We start from the raw sequence: 12,644 nt of genomic DNA on the forward strand, positions 1-12,644 counted from the left end.
TCACCTGCCATATCTGCATCAGCATACCCTTCTAGAAAAATATCAGTTCCTCCAAAATACAAAGCATTTGTTGTTGTCCCTTTTAGATACCTAAGCATCCACTTCACAGCTTGCCAATGCTCTTTACCTGGGTTGTCCATGAACCTACTCACAACTCCCACTGCATGTGCAATGTCTGGACTTGTCCAGACCATAAGATACATTAGAGAACCTACCGCTACAGCATATGGAACTTTAGACATATAGGCTATCTCCTCTTGTGTCTTTGGACACATATCCTTCGTTAGTTTAAAATGACCAGCCAAAGGTGTAGAAAGTGGTTTTGCATTTTTCATTGCAAACCTTTCTAGTACATTCTTGATGTAATCCTCTTGAGATAGATTTATTGTCTTCTTTGTCCTGTTCCTTGATATTTTCATACCAAGTATCCTCTTTGCAGCACCTAAATATTTCATTGAAAAATATTTGGACAGCTCCTCTTTTAGGTCTTTGATGTCCTGCATGTTAGCACTTGCAATCAACATGTCATCAACATACAACATTAGGATGATGAGTTTCCCATCTCCCAAATTCTTCGTGTAGACGCAGTGATCCGAGTTGCATCTTGTGAATCCATGATCCAACATCCATCGATCAAACTTCAAGTACCATTGTCTTGATGCTTGCTTTAAACCATACAAGCTCTTCTTTAATCTGCAAACGATTTTCTCCTTACCTTTTACTTCATACCCCTTTGGTTGAAGCATGTAGATTTCCTCCTCTAATTCACCATGTGGGAATGCCGTATTTACATCCATTTGCTCGAGATTTAGATCATGAGCAGCCACAAGGCTTAAGACAAGCCTAATTGAGTTCATTTTTACAACAGGAGAAAATATTTCATTGAAGTCAATACCTTTCTTTTGAGAAAAACCTTTTACCACAAGCCTAGACTTGTACCTTTTCTTCCCACCTTCTTCTTCCTTCAGCTTGTACACCCATTTGTTTTGAAGTGCCCGCTTACCTTTAGGCAACTCAACTGACTCCCATGTTTGGTTGCGATGTAGTGAGTCCATCTCCACTTGCATGCTCTTCATCCATTGTTCTTTGGATTCATGTTGCATAGCTTCTTCGTATGATTCTGGCTCTCCAGAATCTGAGATCAAGAGATGGTTGAAGGAAGGAACAAACCTTTCTGGAGGTCTACTTGCTCTTGTAGATCTTCGGGGAATAGGTTGAGGCTCCTCATTTGGTTGACATTGTTGCACATTGTCACCGTTTGCAGTCCTTGAGTCTTCACTGTCCTCAAGATCCATGTACTCATCACCTGTTTCTTTTGTTTGTTTTCTTTCCAAGTAATCTTTGTACATATTTTGTTCGTTAAAAATTACATCCCTACTCCTTAAGATTTTACCATCTTTAGGATTCCATAGGCGATACCCAAAGTCTCCTTCTTCATAGCCAATGAAGAAACACTTTTTGGACTTTGCATCTAGCTTTGATCTTAGGCTTCTATCTATGTGCATGAAAGCCTCACACCCAAACACTTTGAGAAATGCATAATTCACCGGTTTACCTGTCCATGCCTCTTCTCGAACTCCCCCATCCAATGCCGTTGAGGGTGACCGATTGATTAAGTACACAGACGTACTTACAGCTTCCGCCCAAAGCTCAAGAGGTAGGCCTGCATGTAGCTGCATGCTTCGTGCTCATTCCATGATTGTCCTGTTCATCCTTTCCAAAATCCCATTTTGTTGAGGTGTCCTTGGGGTTGTCCTTTGCCTCCGAATGCCATTGCTAGCACAAAAGCTTTCAAAAGCTTGGCTGCAATATTCGCCTCCATTGTCGGATCTGAGGCATTTAACCTTGGTACTTGTTTCATTCTCCACAAAGGCTTTCCACCTTTGAAATATGGAAAATACATCGGATTTATTCTTCATGACATAAACCCATGTTTTTCTAGTTGCATCGTCTATGAATGTTACATAGTACAATGAGCCACTAAGTGATGGTGTACGTGCAGGACCCCAAACTGACCCCAGACTACCGGCCACCGACCAACTGACTGGTTGTTTTCCGACCACTTTTCGGCCGCCATCCGGCCATAATACTCCGGCGAAAAGAAATATTCCGGCGGAAAAAAAAGTCTTGGGGGTCTCTGCCCCCGAGGCCTCTAAAGTTGCCCCTGATTCTTGTCCGTGAAAATTTTTGTTTCCGGTGAGTGATTTTCCTTCACGCACGATGGCTTCTCCTCATAATGGGGGCCTTACAAATGTGCGCTTTTACCACAGAAAATTACAAGGGTGAATCAGGCTCCATACTTGACATCAAAATCCGACTCGTATGGCCCGTTTTAGCCTAAAAGCAATTTTTCATAAAATTGTCCGGGGAGGCACCGGGGGCCTGGGGTTGTGTGGGAATAGGTTCTAGGCCACTCCAGACCAGCTTTAGCAGCTAGGGGGCGCCCTCTTGCCTTGTGGGAGTCTTTGGAAAGTTTCCAAGCTTGCAACTAAGTGTGAGAACCAGTTAACTAAACCAACTGGACACTTGGTGGGTAGACAAGTAGACTTGCCATGCAAGGACTGAGTGCTCACTCAGATGCTTATAGCAGCACAAATCGATTTTCAGCTTGAGGAGGCCTATTTAAAGGCATGCACACACACACACACACACACACACACACACACACACACACACACACACACACACACACACACACACACACTCATGCTCACACACACACCCAGTACACACCCAGGCCTATTTTCAGCTTGAGGAGGCCTATTTAAAGGCATGCACACACACACACACACACACACACACACACACACACACACACACACACTCATGCTCACACACACACCCAGTACACACTCATACACACCTACACACACCTTGGGGAGGTGCTGCCGGTACACACACAATTTTTGAAGGAGAAGCAAGGAGGGAGGTGCTGCCGAAATTCTCATCTTGAGGATTCATTGGATCAGAAAAATCAGAGGATTCTCAGCCCCTAGTCACGGTAATCATGGTTTAATTACTGCTCTTCTTAATTCTCATCTTTATTCTCCAAATTCCTTAGCTACTATGCTTAATCCTGGCTATAATTCCCTATAGCTGCTCTCTAAATCTCCACAGTTATACTCCATTACATAATCATCATTCAATTAGCTAAATTATGTAGCCATTCATCATCCTTAACCAAGGATTAATGCATGATTAGGAAAAATTCTCTCTCTAGGCAGCATAGTTAATAAATTGTCAGCCAGTAATAGTGTAGATTTGATGAAATTCATTCTTTTACCACTCAATAGTGTTGTAATTAAATTAGACTCAATCTTCTGTCACATTAAAATGTGATTAATGCTGAAAATTAATCCATCATTAGATCATTAAGAAGAGAATTTTATGTCACACATGCTTGCGGCAATTCTGCATCTTCATATTGCTCTAGGAAAATGAATGAGCTTGCTTACTTCATCTCTTTCGTGAATCAATTAGTAAAATTCTGAATTTCTTAATCATCTAAGCCAAGTAATTAACCTTAGAGACATTTCCCATAGGGTAAGTAAGGAATTACCCATAAAATTGCTAGGTCTCGAAGGAAAAATCTAATCTCTTGCCTAAGGAGGATTCTTTAATAATTCTAATCTGCCATTTGGTTGTTATGATGCTCTCGGACTTTATCTCTTTTCTTCAAGTTTATCATTTAAAGTAGTGAGAAAAATGGCCCCGGTTAAGAGAACTCGCTTGGTGGTGCCCACGACCACGAGGCAGGAACGAGCAATACAAATGGAAAAGGAAAAGCTCCCATGGTCGAATAAGCACTGGCCATCTCACGAGACAATGATGAAGAAATGGAAGAGGTAGATCACAGTTTTATTCAAGTTGTTTAATTTAACATTGCATACGTTTAGCTAGGAATGAACATATCCCCAAACATGTTGGAGAAATCCGACTGAAACCTCGGCAATTGAGTTCATTTGTATATTAAAGTCTAAAGTAGGAAAGAAATGATTGACGGATATACTATTTGCAATAGGAAAGAATGTCTACTAGGGAAAATATAGCTCGGCATGTTCATTCTATTTCCAATGTTGAATTAGTCATGAACCCTCTCCTAATCACAGGGAGCAGAGTTCTTGGTTAAGGGCTCTTGAATCCACGACTGCTGGTTAAGCGATGGGAACCCACGTCTACTGGTTAAGCAGTGGGAATGTCCATGTCGTGCTTTCTATGCGGTGGACATACCTAGTTGTATGGGAAGCTAGGCGACAACGGAAGTAGTAAACTCTTGTTGGAGGGGAGATGTTGTACCTCCAGAATATTGGAATTTTAATGAATAAGTTTGAGTAGAATTTTTACTAGAACTCTCTCTTGGTGTTGTTTGCAATACTGGTTGAAGGGCTGTCTTAACCAACAATGTGCTTTGGAATTAAAACAAGGAATGTTTATGTTGAACAACCTTTGTGGTAGTAATTAGTTCACACAAGGAAGTGTGAGTCTGGGGGTGGAAAGTGGGCGCTTGGCTCAGGTTGCCAATGCCTATGAGAAGGGTGGTCCCGATTGGTCAGGAACTCTCTGTCCCCATAGTGCTTATTTCGATATTAGTAATACTCATTGACCCTAGAGTGGTGAAATCTCGAGAGTACGTGCCTCTGAAACATGGGGAAAAAGGCACTCGGGGTTTCTCTCCTCTTGGAAGGTGGGTCTTAGGATCGCTAGATAGTTTAAGTATGCTTCCCCTACGAGGTGGAGCTAGATCTCTTTGCTAGTAGGCTCGAACTCAACTCACCTTGTGATGAGAGATCGTCCGCTACCTGAACCCTCAACCACTTTGTTTGCTTCCGCAATAGATCTAGTGTCCACCAGGTTCACCATCAGATCCGCTCTTTGATACGACGGGGTGGGAACCTCACAAGAATAGTCAATATGGAGCTTCAATAGCCTATCAAAATTGCGCATGAATGCGTGTAATGTATAAAAATGTACATTTGATAGAGCAAATGGAAACATTGGATTCCAATCCTGGTCCTTTTCTACATGATATGGGGCATTGAGCATGGGAAATATCAAAGTAGATGCATTCCATTCTCTGCCTTCATCTCTGACATCACGACAATCCAACCCTTCTTCTCCATCCCCTTGCCATGGAAGCATTGAACCTCCCTTTGCAGAGTTCTTGTGTGCTTTTTTTCTGTTAGGCTTATACCCTCGAGTGCAATCTGGGCAAGGCATGAGAGAAGAAGCCCCATGTTTACAGCCAAGAAAACACTTCATGATCTTCGAGTCCCCACCTAGGTGCCACTCCATATCAAAGCTACCAAAATCCTCAACCTCCAACTTCTCACCTGTAATTTGGGAGTGGATTACTTGTATGTTCCATAAAGTTCTCTCAAACATCCATGAAAGTATGCCATTAGTCTCTTTGGGCACCTCAATAGCATCCAAACACCACTAATGTCTTTCTCTAATTGCACACTAAAAGACGGGGTGGGAGATGGCTCGACTGAATCCCGTTGCTTGGTTTGCAAAAGGGCCTTGTTAGCTTACTCGTATAGAAGTATAGTGTGTCACCTTCTTTAGGTTACTCGTAAAATCTAAGCATGGCTTGTTGAAAGATTCTACGGTCCACAAGAATATTGTTCCACATTGTGTAAGGGAAGCCCTTCTCCGAAGGTCTTATGGAGTGTTTCTTACATTTTCCCCTTGCTTTTGTTGTGCACAAAGCATAAAGCAAAGTTAGCATTGTGTCCTCAACGTCTAGGTATGTCCCAATGCGAGAGAAGACATCTTCATTTGTGGACTTCTTTGCAAGGTTGACCTTGTGCGAAATGGGAAATAGGTTTTCCACAATGCCACGCTCTTTGCACGCATCCTTTAGGAGATGAAAAATAGACTCATAGGCTTTGGTGTTGATCCTAGGCTCATCACAAGCTTGTTGCACGTCACCTTCACTAACTACATTTCTCAATTACAAATAAGGTCCTTAGTGAGTGCATCCTTAATGTGCTTCCCCCTAGGTGATTGTGAGAGAAAAATCACATCATGGATATTGAGACAACTAGTAAGAATGTTGACTCGATATCTTGGCTTGTTCCAGCGCATGCCTCCTGGATGCAACTTCTAGCAACAAGCAATAAGATAAATGTTAGAAAATAGTGTGAAGTAAGAATGTATCTTGGAAGTAACAAATCACCTTGTGACTGTCACTCATCCTTTGCATCCTCCACCCAAATGGTCAAGGGTTTCAATGGATGAATATGTGCGTTTGTGCTCCCTTGCACCAAGGGGTGTTTCTTTCAAACATGTGATGCTGTTGGCAAGCTTCATAATGTGGGCATCCTTTTCTTGCATTTTTTGTTGAAGAGGTTGAAGAGTTTCAACCTCCCTCTCTGAAGAGGAAATAATTTCTTGGAATGCCACCGTCTTGAGCTGAAGAACTTGACATTCATGCATTCAAAAATACAAAGAAGCACCTACATCCATACATAACCACTTGCAATAGCCTAACAAGCCTGCTTCTCCCCTTCGAAGATATTGAAAAAATGTGGAAAGGCTATCAAAGGATGGATGGAAGCAGCTTATAGGATCGTAAGGGTACAAATGGTCGTCCACCCAAATGAATGAAATTTGATCACCCTCACATGCGGCCTTCGGTGCAAACACCGTGGGAAAGCAAATATGTACGCTTTTGGTGTGTGGAATACATGGTGATGGAAGCAAACAGTTTGTGATGTCCGTAAGCACCATGGCAGCTAATGTTGCGTTAGGGGAGGAGGGAGAGAGAGGGGAGGAGGAGGAAGGTAGGGGCAGGGACGGAGAGAAGAGGAAGGAGGAGGGAATAACAAAGTGTTTTTTTTTTTGTTTGGAAAAAAGATCTTGAAAAAATGGACTTTCAAAGCTTGTAGGTGAATTTTGACTCTTAGTGACCCATGTTTTTGCTGATGTGGCCACACCCCTTTATTCCCTTCACTTTCACTAGGCAAGAGAGAGAAAGTAACCTCTTAGGTCCACATCCTATATTTTTCTGAAGAAAAAGGCTAGAAAATCCTACTCAAAACTTTCTTGAATGCCCTTGTCCCCTTAGCCTTACACAATATTATCCTTAATCCCTAAAAATTAGGATTCCTTACAAGGCCCATGCAAAGTCCATATTTCTCCTAATGGTGTAGCTCCCACTATAAAATTTTTAATATAAGGAATAAATCTCAGTTGTGACATAACATAGTCCACTATAGTGGCCCCGTGTCTGTGTGGAAATCATGTGAAACCGGTTGCTCCAAGAATCAATGCAAGTCATTAAGTATAGCTAACCCATGTGTAGTCTTCATCTCCATGAGGTATCTCTCATACTCCGTGTTTTAGGGCTTGACTACTCCCCTGTTCATACTCAAGAGCACGACACAGACAACATACTTATCATCCGATGACACGACTAACCTGTAGGTGCACGTAGGCAATCTCGTTAGCTTGTCAGGTTGAGACCAATCTACACATATGCACTTTTATGATGCATCAATCATTAACTTTGGTAGAATGCAACCCACTCTATCCCTAAACGCTCGTAACACCATTTACACTTCCAATGAACTCGGAATCACATCAAACTTACTAGGCACCATCCTCTCACTAGGATATACTTACCTATAAGTCCAATCTCACCAGATTTGAGCCCTAGTTATCTCGAATACAGTCTCGATAGACTAACAGGTCATAATCCAAAAGTGGGTGAAACTTAAGTTTATGAGTATCTATGTGTAGCTAATCTCTTTCTCATTCCATAAAGCACCTGATTGTTGAAAACAGACACTGTTTGTGCTACTTACAATCAAAACAAGCACGAGGAAGGATCGATCCCGAACAACTCGAAAATGTGAATGCGTGGCGTGGGCGCGTAGCTCTCGGAGAGACTACTGCGATGGTGTAGTCACGTCGTGAATCCGGTGAGGGAGAAGCGCGTAGCGAAGAGGATAAGACACACTCACTCTCTCTCTCTCCCTCTCTCTGGCTCGTACGACACAGAATTAATCTTCAAAAATGGTTCTAAGGTGACTTTTATACTTTAGTCACCTTAGCTCAAAAATGTACATGGGGTTCTCTTACTCATTATTACAAAGTGTGAACAAATCTGAGTCCTCACTAACTGATTAATCTTTACATAACCCAGACGAATGGATCAAAATGATAAGACGTCTTTGAAATAAAATGGGAATTTGATATGCTTTACAAGATGGGCTCATTACAACAGTTGGACAAATGGAGCTCCAGCACTCCCCCCCTCCTAATTCATGTCTACCACGACATGATCGTCTTTGTCTTTATTGTCGTTGTCGTCTTTCTTGGTTGATTTGATGTAGAAATGCATCATATCGCATAGACTTGCTTGCCATTAATGGGCCAAAATTTATTGACTTGTACATGAAGAAGCCTGTGTAAAATGCTTCTTCGAAGGTTTGGAGATGGTAGCTTGGTAGAAACATTAGCCGTTTGAAATAGGCATACAATACTGGCTCTGTAGGTGGCCCACTTAGATCGTATGAGAGCTATGAGATGCTTCTTTCGGTATTCATATACTCTGATGTCCAGCTTTCTGAGAAGACTGTGAGACAAGCCAAAAAGGTTCGAGCTATTTTACATAACATCTTGCAGGATAGGTTGGGAGAGCCTCCGAATTCTGCGATGGTGCCCTGAAGGGTTTTCACCATGTAAGAACCAGATATTCTCTCACCCTCTGCTGGCCCTGGCAATACTGGATAATTTAGCCATGTCGGATTTCTGCTCTCTAGTGCTTTATGTTGGCTGTAGGTGTATGTTCGGGGAGTTGGGAAAAAAGTTATGTCATTCCTCAGCTCAGGCGGTGCGTTGACTAAGTGGATCAGGTTATTAGGATGATCCAAGAGCCATTGACGCCTCCACTTTGGCTAGCTGTCTACTATTCTATTTTGTTGTTCCCGATCCTGTACTTCTCCATTGAACACTGGCACTTGTGCTTCTTTTTCGAGCTGTCGTTGATGTGTTAGAGTTTCCTATTTCAGCAGAGCATATGGTAACATAGGGCATTCCATTCCTTCCGTAACTCTGCTGCTGTTTTGCCTGATCTGGAAAGCCCTTGTAGCATCTCCTTTTCTAGTTGCAATGCCTTGTACGATATCATCTCTGATTGTTTTTCCATCTCCTTGGCCATCCTCTGCTCTTCCAATCTCGTGACTGAATCTTCTTCAATTTCTTGGTCTTTGGAGCCAGTTTGATCAGTCTGTGTATCTGGGGCCTCTTGTTCATCTGATTCTTCCTCGTACTCATCTTGACCCCCATATACTTCGGCGAGTCTAGCCAAATTCGTTGTTGCCTACTCCAGGTGCACTCATACCTGTCCTTGGTGTTACCTTGCAGTTTGTAGACTTGCGATTTGCGTAGCCATTGTTCTACTATTGATTTGTAGAGCTTGAAATTCCATTTCTTTTTTAGCGGCAGACTCCTCTAACTGTTTTAACCTGATGTGCAAGATTTCATTTTCTTCCCTGAGTGATTTGGAAACAATGCTTTCCATTTCACTGTCAGGAGCTGGTCCTTGTTGCTGTTCACTTTGTAAATCTGAAATTTGCCTTTGTAGTTGATTTTCTACTCTAAGCGCACTTTCGGCTATCATTAAGCGTTGTTTTGTTTCCAACTCCAGCTCCCTCCTCAGTGCAGCCACTTCTTCTTTTGGGTGGACTACCGGTGTTGTTGGTAGCGACGTTTTTTGCTTCTTAGCTCGTTCGATTTCCCTTGCTTGTATATTTGTTACTGCTCTCAAATCTTTGACTTCAATTTGTAAGTCATCGATGACGACTTGCAAACTTTTGACTGTCTCCAGTGCATCTTGCTTTTCTTTTTCCAACTTATGGATGTGTTCATCTCTGTCACTAACATCTTCAAGGAATACGTTGATTGTATCTTCGCAAATGGAATTGAAGTCTTCAGACTCCTGTAAATTGTCTTTGAGGAGATTTACTGTGCTTTTGAGCCCCAAGATCTCAGTATCTCTGATGCTGATCAGCTTTAGAGTGTCCTGTAAAGAATGAGGATGCAAGAGATGGAAAGCTTCTTCTTCTTCTTTACAGAAAAGAGAGTACAAAATGACTAAGTGCTAAAGCTGAAAAGTAGCACATATGTACATGCGGTCACTAAGTGTGAACTCGCTAGAAGCGTACTAGGCTGGCACTATAAGTGAAGTCCAACTGTAGAATCACTGGCAGAGATCCTCCGTGTCGGTCACCTAACACGCTGTTAAGGCGGTTACGCCGCTAGCAGAAGCTAAATAGCGAGAACTCAACCAACAACAGAATTTGTCAGACGAGGACGGAGCTTGACCCGCAGGCGCATGGAAACAACTAGGTGGGTGTCAAATCACCTACTCGACCTTCTAATGACAATCACTACTAAGGAAATCAAATATAAGTTCTAAAATACGCAAGTGACTGAAATCTGTACTACGAACGAATGCTATACGAAACAGGATCTAGAATCATCGAATCGATCTCAAACTCAAGGGAAAGTCTATACACTAGGTAAGAACAACACCCTAAAGACTTGAACTGCAAAATCAACCTATAACCACTCCGTGCGGTAAACGCGTATGAAGACAGGCCAAAAAATACAGGTGACCGAAACTTGACCCCGATGGTACTAATGTGTAGCTCTACTCGTTGTGGTTCTATAGATATGCTGCACGCTCTATTCCGACACACGAGTTGGAAGAAAACTCACACCGAAGCTCGTAGGAACTTACCACACATAGAAGCCGATAGCGCGCACTCTTGGTATCTGTGCGTAGCTCTCACCGTTGCTAACACAATGGTGGTGTCGCTTCTCCAATGGCGGCCCCGTAGCTCGCGTAGCAAGGAGATAAGACTCTCTCTCTTCTCTCTCTCTCTCTCTCTCTCTCTCTCTCTCTCTTCCTCTCTCTCTCTCTCTCTCTCTCTCAGACACAGTCACGGCGCTCAAAAACTCACTTTGATTAATAATTGAATCCCCTTTAGGTTACAAAACTTTGGCTTATATACCTCAGCCTTGGAGGTGAGAACATCTCTAATTATTTACATCAGCAGGTGAAATTACTTCGGGATTACAAGCTGGAAACTCAATTGAGTCCCGTTACTTAATGAATGGCTCAAATCAAAATTAATGTCGGAAAGACATTTATTACAATCAATGGTTACAAAATGATGGTGTGAGCAAAAATGTGGGTGTGATCCTCTGCTGGCTCAACACCCCCCCCTCCGCGTTCATGTCGTCCCTGACATGACTTTTGAGGCTTGGTCAATAGAGTCCTGTCGTCTTGAGCATCTGCAAATGTGATTCGTAGCGTAGGTTGCCGATGGTCAAGGTTGGGCCGAATATTTTGCTTTCGTGAGTGAAAAAGCCGTGTAGAAAGCTTCTTCGAATGTTTGCATGTGGAAGCTAGGCAAAAACATAATTCTTTGGTATAAGAGATGTAACACCTTTGGTGATGGCTGCAATGAAAGATCATACATCATATCCGTCACTGTGTCGGCCGTCGATAGTAGACTCGAGGTCGTGGCTTTATCTGGCGCGAACACTTCAATGCATGCTAAGAGAGTCCTGCAGATTTTCTTTAGCATCTGACACGAAAGGTCAGGAGAGCCAGTAAAGAGTTTGATGGTGCCCGTTAGGGTTTTCACCATGTAGGCTTTACCTATTCTCTCTCCTTCCTTTGGTCCTGGCATCCTTGGGTAATTAAGCCAATTTGGCTTCTTTTCTGCAATCCTGCCATGCTCTTTCCAGCTTCTGACTCTTGGCACCGGGCAGAAGGTTGCATCCTCCCGAATCTCCTTTGGAGCCTCTACCAAGTAGATGAGGTAGGCTGGGTATTTGTTCAGCCAACCTTTCCTCCATCTAGGTTGAGAATCTACAATCTTCTTTGATTGTTCATCCTTTGTGATGTCGCCTTCGTAAAGAGCGACATACTGCTCCTCCTCTATTCTCTTTTTCGTCTTTATCACTTCAAATTTCATCAGAGGGAAAGGCAGGCTGGGTTGCATCCACTCTTCATGGAGCACTTTTGTGTCTAAACCTTGAAGTCTAATGGAGATGAGGAGTCTCCTTTCCCATTCCATTTCCGCCTTGGCACTTTCCTCTGTTGACTTTTCTATTTGGTCCTGGAGCCTTTGTTCTTCTTCTTCAGAGATTCCTGAAGTCGAGGCCACTTCTTGAACTGGGGCTGGATCTTCAATTGTGGTTGCCTCTCCAGTTTCTGGTAGCTCTATGGCTGCTCCCCCTGCTTCTTCTTGTGGTGGCTCTGTTTCTCTTCTTTGTTGCTCTTGGAGGTCTTGGAGCTGTTTGCGGAGGGCCTCATTTTCTGTCCTTAGTGTTTGGTTTTCTGATGTGAGCCTCTCCTCTGCAGCCAATGATCCCTCCGCCATGTGCAATCTTTGCACTTGCTCTAACCTCAGCTCTCTTTGCAAACTTCTGACCTGATCTTCCAGAGCTGGTACGAGGGCTCCCTCTTGTTCTGTTCCTGCTCTGCTAGCTCTAGGGGTGGTCCTGAGTCTCGTGATTGTCCTTTCTTGAAGTTCGACTCTTTCCCTTAGCTCAATGAGCTCATCCTTGGCTGCCTCCAGCTCATCTTCTATTCGCTCCTTTGCTTCCTGTGAACTTGTTAC

This window comes from Adiantum capillus-veneris, chromosome 6, assembly GCF_014529385.1.
Source record: "Adiantum capillus-veneris isolate H3 chromosome 6, ASM1452938v2, whole genome shotgun sequence".
Lineage (NCBI taxonomy): Eukaryota > Viridiplantae > Streptophyta > Polypodiopsida > Polypodiales > Pteridaceae > Adiantum > Adiantum capillus-veneris.